The 8,254-nt window shown below is 41.7% G+C and overlaps 1 long non-coding RNA gene and 1 other non-coding gene across 8 annotated transcripts in view; both read left to right on the forward strand.

The window, feature by feature from the left end:
- The first annotated feature begins 235 nt into the window (after window positions 1-235).
- LOC103734130 overlaps window positions 236-8,254 on the forward strand; it is a 28,767-nt gene continuing 20,748 nt past the window's right edge. The window contains exons 1-5 of one of the 7 annotated variants that reach the window (XR_607262.3): window positions 252-423; window positions 3,324-3,533; window positions 4,847-4,971; window positions 5,970-6,088; window positions 7,606-8,206. This is a non-coding gene — a long non-coding RNA (uncharacterized LOC103734130). Of the gene's footprint in view, window positions 424-3,323; window positions 3,534-4,846; window positions 6,202-7,605; window positions 8,235-8,254 lie in introns of those variants that run through there. The other 6 variants (XR_003849524.1, XR_003849521.1, XR_607263.3 and 3 more) reach the window with 6 other exon arrangements.
- On the forward strand, window positions 6,151-6,277 carry LOC115070357. Its single transcript, XR_003849526.1, has one exon.

Below are 8,254 nucleotides of genomic sequence, written 5' to 3' on the forward strand. Positions count from 1 at the left end.
TGTGGCGGACCTCAGTTCCCAGGATGCCATTCCCCGGGGAAGCCCGGAAGGGGACACCCAAGCTGCTCTCTACTCCCAACCAGGAACCCGTCCGTCACGTCATTCAGTCCTTCCGTCCCGGGGGTCGCTGCCACCACCCGGGATACCCGGAACAGGTAACTGGCACCGAGCCTGTGCACGGAGTCCCGATGTGCCCTGCGGCTCCGCGTATTGCGCGAGGCGGGACTTCCGCCCTGCGCCCAGGAAACCGGAAGGAGATATCTTTTCCTCCGGAAGGAGAGAGGAATTGCAATGGGATGCTTGACACCTGATGCTCACTCACCACATGGGTTCTGCAGAGTCGCGCCAAAGTCTGGCCCTGGAGCGGCGGGGGACAGTGGTGTCCTGGTCAGCAGGCGTCACAGGGAATGGGAGCAGAGACGGGTAAGCGGCCCGGACCTTTTTCCTGCTTCATTGCACTTAGTTTCTCTCCATCTCTGCAAAGATAGGGTTGATAATCCACGGAGCTGCAGTGGTTGGGTAGATGTGGAAGGGAAAAATACGCACTCACAGACTAAAGTTTAATCTCTCTCTCTCTCTCTCTCTCTCTCTCTCTCACACACACACACACACACACATTTGAGTCTCTCCCCTCCCCCTGCTTAATTTTAAGCAAGAGTGCGCACATACTTGGTACTTTTTAAGCTTCTTGAATACGCCAGCAAAGTCATGTAATATTAGAGGTGAAACAAAGACATCTTGATGGTCCACTTCATTTCAGGTTGAACTGTGGTACAGCGAAGAGACAAGTGGAAAATCACACAGCTTGTTAAGGACCGAGTCACGATCAAAAGTGCAATTTCTTCATATCCAACCAAGGATTCTTGTAGGCAGTAGTCTACACGGATTGCTTTTAAACTGCTGATGGTGAGGGTGGATGGGTGAGGAGGGTGGAGAGTTGAAGGAATGAAGAGGATGGTGAGGTTACATTTAGATACTGTGTGAATCCACCAAAGGCAAAGTTATGTGTCATGATCTACATTTTTGACACATTTTTGATGGCGATGAGCCTGTCTTGTCACTTGTCATTTCCCATATAACGTGTAATGACAAAATCTGAAGATGGGAATTGTCATTACCAGTACCATAGAAAGACCTGGGGATCATTAAACAGTATATGAGTCCTTCCAGAAGACTGCCATATAGCTGATCTTTGACTATGGCTTTGCTGTAACAACCTGTAGAAATTTATCCAAAGCTCTATATGAGAAGTTACCTATAGAGGAATTGTAAGTTGCCTGCAAGTCCAAATGGGATACGCATAGAGTTCACTGCAGGCAAACCTCTGCCGACTTTGTAGGTAATACATTTGATGCTTCTGTAGTTTTAAGTGTATTCTACATTATTGCTATTATGTCTCCTGTATTAATGGAAACGTGTTGTAGGAAAATGGAAACCTGTGAAAAAAGTAAGGAAGCCCAAGAGGTCCAGAAAACAAACTACATTGCCAAATACTGAGAAACTATTAGCATCACATACAGGAGATCTTAGTAATAAGGAACTCATTCAATTACATACTCAGTTGTGGGGGAGCCATGATTACTAAATATAAATGAATTTCAAACTTTTTGGCCTCAAAACACCCTTAAAATTATTGAAAGCTCAAAAGGGCATTTTTGGTATTTGAAAAGATGAGAACTGTTTTCCACTATATTCTCTTAATATTTCATTTATTATTTTTTAATTATTTAATATTTTATTTATTACATATTTTTAAAAATATTTTATTTATTTTTATTTTTTTAAGTGTATGAGTGTATTGCCTGCATGTATGTGAGTGCACCCCTGCTGTGCAATGCCATGGAGGTCAGAAGAGGACTTCTGATTCCTTTGGAACTGGAGTTAAGAATGGTTCATAGCCACCATGTGGGTGCTGGAAATTGAATCCAGGTTCTCTGCAAAAGCAGTCAGTGCCCTTAACCACTGAGCTATCTCTCTAGCCCCATATTATTATTATTTTTAACAGATCATAGGGTAGGAGTTTATTCATAGAAGAGTGGGCGCCCCATGTTTTACGGCTGTTTGCCTGCATGTGTGTAAGTGCACATATATATGTAATGCCAGTGGAGACCAGAAGAGGGTGTCTGATCCCATGGAACTGGAGTTATGGATGGTTGTTAGCTGTCATGTGGGTGCTGGGAACTGAACCTGGGTCCTCTGCAAGAGCAGTCAGTGCTCTTAACTACTGAACCATCTCTCTTGCCCTGTCCACTAATTTTGATAGAGGTGAATGTCCTTAAATATTATGTAGCCTCCAGTTAAATTCTGTTATTTATTTACAGAAGAGGAGGAGAAAGAGCAAATAATGTATTGTTATGAAAATAATTTTGACCTCATTAATCCCTGGAAGGCTTTCAGAGGCTTCCACAGGAACTACATTTTAAGAATAACTGCTTCATAGCCAGTCCTGATGACACAGATCTGAAATACAAGCTACTTGGGAGACTGGCAGGGGAACAGCAAATTCAAGGACCTCCCAGGCAACTTAGCAAGACCTTGACCTGAAATAAATAGTGAAAATGAAAGGGCTAGAGATATCACAAGGCTCTATGTTCAACCATTAGTACCCCCAAAAAAAAAAAAAAAAATTTTTTTTTAAGCTGTGTGGTTGCCTGCATAAGACGTGTACAAAGTCGAGCCAGTCAACATTCCAGCATGGAGGAGGCCTACTACTAGTTGAGAAGCTATTGATAGTTGATGGTTTCTGGGAGAGAGAGACTGTTTTCTTTAAGGGTATTTCCCCACATAGGTTGGCTGCATACCCATGGGTTTGTTAGATGGCTTCACACCTAAGAGTTTAAGGGCAACACAAATTAGTAAGTTAGGGAGGGAGGGAGGGGGAGAGAGAGAGTGAATATGAAGTTGAATCGGGGTGAGAGTGAATCTGGGAGTAGTTAGGGGGAGGAATGGGAATGAATACGATCAAATACATTGTATGCATGTATGAAATGTCCAATTAATAAAAATGTTACAGTTTTTTAAAAGCTGCTTTATCCAAATATTTAAAAAATTATTTTCAATTATGTAGACAAACGATTACTGTTGTGACAGTGACATGGGCAGAAGTATCACCTGAAAATACAATAATAAGCACAGCATTGCATCTCTAGAAGCTGTGTAGGGCTAGACACAGAAATGCAAATAGGTCTACATTTTGTATTCTTTAGTCCTGTTGCTCCCCCATACCTCAGTACTAGGAACTGACACCAGGGCAGCAAGCATGCTAGGCAAGTGCTCCACCACTGCACTGCACCCTCAGCCTTCACTGCTTTTTTTGTCTCCAGTGAGTGGTTCAGACTACTAGAGAGCCTGGGGCCCAGAAGAGAAGACCAGTTCATTGGATTTGGACAGGGACAAGTGACAGACATCTTCATTTCTGCTCATTCTCTTGGACGGTTAACCATGGCTCACCTTCTGCCAGTAACCAGCAGTGTGTTACAGCCTCCATCTTCCACCTCCTTCTCTCTTCTTGAATGCTCATGATTTTTCAATCAGTAAGTAACTATACAAAATGTACCCATTACTGAATATAGTTGTTATATAAGTAGGTAAATGATTTTAAATACCTTCTTGAGCTGATTGGGCAAGGCCCCAGATTTGATCCCCAGCACCAAAGAGGGGGAGGTGGGGAAAACCCACAAAATCTTATGTAGAAATCTTCGGCAGTTAAATGTGGCTGTTTTTTAGAAATTGGCTTAAGGTCCTTTGAAGGGCTGGGAACATTCATTTCTGATTTAAAATAATGGAATATAGGATTCCACTATGAAAATTCTAGCCATCCATCACCTTTTTAGAAAAGGATGAAATTTCAGTAATGATGGGCGCCTCCATTTGATTTTTGCCTATAGAGAATATATAAATTTGGCCAACGTTGTTTGGGGGACAAGGACTGTGACTAAGTACTGAGTTACTTTAATTGTTGGTTATGTCACTTATGAGGGAGTCCTATAAAATTATTTTTTACAGCATTGACATTTAAGATGGAATCCAAGAAATAGCTGTAACCTTTACAAGTCTGTAAGTTTGTCATTACCTTTACAGGGTGTAATTTCCTCTATAAAAATCTTAGATTCTAAAACTAGCAGATAGCCATGTTGTGTTGTGCTTTAAATGCCAGATAGATAGTTAAACTTAGTGGGTTAGGGGCAACTTCCATACACCAGCCTCTGGTGATTAAGAACCAAGTTTATGATTCAGATATTTAAAATATACATATTGTGGATCTTTGGGCTATTTTAGGAATACTCAAAACTATAAAGAGTATTAAATGTGAGGGTCAGAGGTTTCTTGCAGTAATGTGGGAAACATTCTAAATCACACCCACCCATCAACCTCTCATTCTTCTGTACCCATTCTCACTCTTCACAGATTAAAAGTCACCACAATTACTAGTGGGCTGGTAAGTCAGATCCCTTAGGTATCCTGGGATAGAAGAGAAACATTAGTCCATATATTTTTTTTTTATTATTTTTAATTATGTATATGTGTCTGTGTATCTGTAGTTATATATGTGCACACAAGTACAGGTGCCCACAGAGGCCAGACAAGGGTGTTGAATCCCCTAGAGCTGGAGTAATAGGCAGTTGTAAGCTGCCTGATGTGGGTGCTGGGTACTAAGCTTGGGTCCTCAGCAAGAATATCAAGTGCTCTTAACTGCTGAGTCATCTCTCCAGGCCCATTAGTCCATATTTTAAAACTCACCTGACATCCCCCAAGAGCATACAGATTTGAAAGCTGCTTTGATTTCTAATAAAGAAGCTTTTCCTTTGATTCAAAAGATAATTTGATGTCTCATTTCTCTTTTCAGGTATATGAGTTCCCTGAAAGCAGCAGTCGTTTTCATGCTCTGATCATTCATGCAGCCACAGCCTGTTTTTGATCTGCTTCTAGTCAAGTGGACACCCGAGCAGACCCCTGAGTATTCTGTCATAGGTGAGCTTGCAGCGTATACCTCCACTTGAGAGACAGAGGGATTAGGAGGTGCCTCCCAGAGGTGATTGGTTTTGAGCTGTATAGGCATTAGGTGGACAAGGAAGAGGAGGTCCACTCTAGGTGCCTAGGAGTCACTTGCTGTTTTAAGAGTATATAGTAAGAAGACAGGATTGAGTATCTTACAACTTTCTCTAGAGGCTGTCTGTTCAGACTGAGCGTCTTGTTTCTTCCTTCCCTGTCTCTACCTCCCTCCCCTTCAGGTAGTGGATATTTGGGATGTGGAAAGAAGTAGAGAAGTAAATGGCAAAATGACAGTCAGGCTTACAAAACACTAATGTGTACACCCAGTCCATCTGTTTCAAGAGCTGTGTTTCTGTTTTATTAAAACAACTGGGAAACCTCGGGTTTTTTGTTGGTTGGATGTTTTCTCAATGAGCAGATTACATTCCTGTCTCCAAACCAGTGTGTTTGAATATAAGGGTAACTCAGTTCCCTTCAAGGAAAAGATCCTGCTTTAGGCTTAGGAATAAGAATGGGGAGGCAGCAAGATTAAGTGAAGACAGCAGAAAACCTTGATTCTGTCAAAGTCTAGGAAAAGGAAGAAAATCAGTCCAGCAATTAGCTAAGCCTCATTTTATTTCCAGGATCGGTGATAGCAGGAAACAAGCAGTGACACAGTGGGACACAGCATACTTGACAAGCTGTGCAGCAACTCTGCTGAGCAGCAGCTGTGCCAGGTCATAGGCACGCTCCTTCCTAATGGCAGAGGCTGACTAGCAGGCTGTTACCTTACATTTAGCTCAGTTAACCATGGGCAGCGAGAGAAACATGCATGAGTTTTGGCTTGTTTGTTTGAAACAAGGTCTCACTTTGTAGCTCAGGCTGCCCTGGAATTCACTGTAGCCCAGGCTAGCCTCAGATTTGCAGCAGTCTTCCTGCTTCAACCTTCTGAGTGCTGAGATTACAACCTGAGCCACCATGCCTCACTTGTGGTTTAGCTTCTTCAAACAGGATTTCGTGTAGCCCAGGCTGGCTTTGAACTTGCTTTGTAGCTGAAGATGACCTTGGACTCCTGTTCTTCCTTGCTCTACCTTCCAAGTGCTGGGATTACAGACATGTATGTACCACTGTGCTCAGCTTAAGAATAATGTTTAAATGGTGGATTTAGTCCATATTCTTCTGGAGACTAAGAAAATAGAGTTCTTGAAGTCAAGCTGACTCTACTTTTAGCCTCCTAAATGAAAAGGTAGATAGAACAGGTCTTGTTTGCAAAATAATTTCAAGACCTACTTATCTACCAACAGCCATTCCCCACTTTCCACTGTCCTACTATGGGAAATAGGAGTAAATTGAAAGATGAGAGGGTGAGGAAAGCCAGAGTGAATACACAGTCTTACTCTACAGCTGCTAGGGAGGTCATTGGAGGTCGCACTGGTGGGTTTGGGATGTTGAGAAGACTTTTCATATAGTGCAGGCTTTGCAGCATTGAGAAATTTTCGTACCTGAACCTTCTTGGATAGAAACAAGTATAGTGTCCTTTACAGAATGCCATATCACAGTAAATTGTGCTGTCGGTGACTTCCAGTGAGTGAGTTTAACATGATGATTTTAACAGATTTGGAGAGTGGGAAGTATTAAGAATTCCCAGCTTCCAATGCACTTGCTGTTTTGTCCTGATGACCAAGCACATACTTCAGAAGTACTTTATTGGGAATGGAGAGATGGCTTAACAGAAAAGAGCACTTAGTGTTCTCCCAGATCTGGGTTCAGTTCCCAATGCCCACATGGTGGCCAACAACTGTCAGTAGCTCCAGTTTTAGGGGATCCAATGCCCTGTTATGGCATTGCATGCATATGGTATACAGGCAAAACACTCACATAAAAACAAATCTTAAAAAAAATACTTTATTGTATGTGTATAAGTGATTGTCATCATTTGAATCATCAGGGAGCCAATTATTATTTTTACATTTATATTTGGGGGGTGGAGTTTGCACGTGCCATGGTACATGTGGAGATCAGAGGACTGCTTTCAGGAGTTGGTTCTCTCTTTCCACCATTTAGGTTCAGGGGACTGAACTCAGTCCATCACGTTTGGCAGCAAGCACCCCACCTCCTGAGCCATCTCACCAGCCCCAGTAGCCAGTTATTAAACATAACATTTTTCTGCCATCATAGTGGCTCATGCCTGTGATCCCATCATTTGGGAAGCTGAAGCTGGAGGATTGTCACTAGTACAAAGCTAGCTTGGGATATCTAGTGAGACACTGACTCAGAAAACTCCAAACCAATAAAAAGCCCCAAACAGAAAAATACTTTAGTAAATAAAAAGCTATTTAATTTTACCAGAAGCCATTTGGTATCCAAGGTTACTGACCAGCTTTCTGATACAGGTGCCTTACATTCTATATAATCTGATTACTAAATGCTTGCTAGCTCCCATAAGACTGATGGCTTTTCATACTCTCCCCTTTTCAAGGAAGGTCAATGCTTATGTAGTAACTTCCTCAAGAGCTGTAAAGTGCTACAGGTAAAGCAGGGAGGCGAGCAGGTAGTGATGTTTGGCTTATCTGCCCTGTTTCAGGGATTGTCTCATTTTCTAAAATAGTTTTTTGTTTCTTTCTTTTTTAACAGACTTGCCAACTGGTTGCGGGTGAAAGTGGCCAGTAAACTCTGCCCCTTGTTTTTTTAAATTTTTAAATTTATTATTATCTTTTTATTTTATGTATATGCATGTATTGTCTGCTGTAGGTAAGTGTACCCGTGTCGTGCAATGCCCACAGAGGTCAGAAGAGGCTGTTGGATCCCCTGGGACTGGAGTTATGGACAGTTGTTAGCTGCCATGTGGGTGCTGGGATTTGAACCTGGGTCTTCTGCAAAAACAACCAGTGTTCTTTACCACTGAGCCATCTCTCCAGCCCCTAAACTCTGCCCCTTGTTGAAATTTTGTTTCATCAGGTTGTATTTTTAAGGACTTGTAATATCTCACAAAAACCAAAAGTTGTTTATTTTTTGCTTTATTCTATGCTTTTCATCTTGAAGATGTTTAAACAAAGATTCTTTATGGTTAATAAGTGTGGTGCTTAAAGTTAGTCATCTCCCATAAGTGAATTTTAAATGTGAAAGATAATTCTAGATAGTTGTCTTCTTGTTAAATAAAAAATCGTATTAAAATCGTGTGGGTGTTACATTTTAGCCATTTACCCATGTTTGTGTCATGTGTGAAGCGCTCCAGAAAGCCTTCTGGAGTCCTAAAGTCAAACTTGCTGTATCTATGATATCA

Source organism: Nannospalax galili, unplaced genomic scaffold (genome assembly GCF_000622305.1).
Source record: "Nannospalax galili isolate Female #2095 unplaced genomic scaffold, S.galili_v1.0 scaffold2316, whole genome shotgun sequence".
NCBI lineage: Eukaryota > Metazoa > Chordata > Mammalia > Rodentia > Spalacidae > Nannospalax > Nannospalax galili.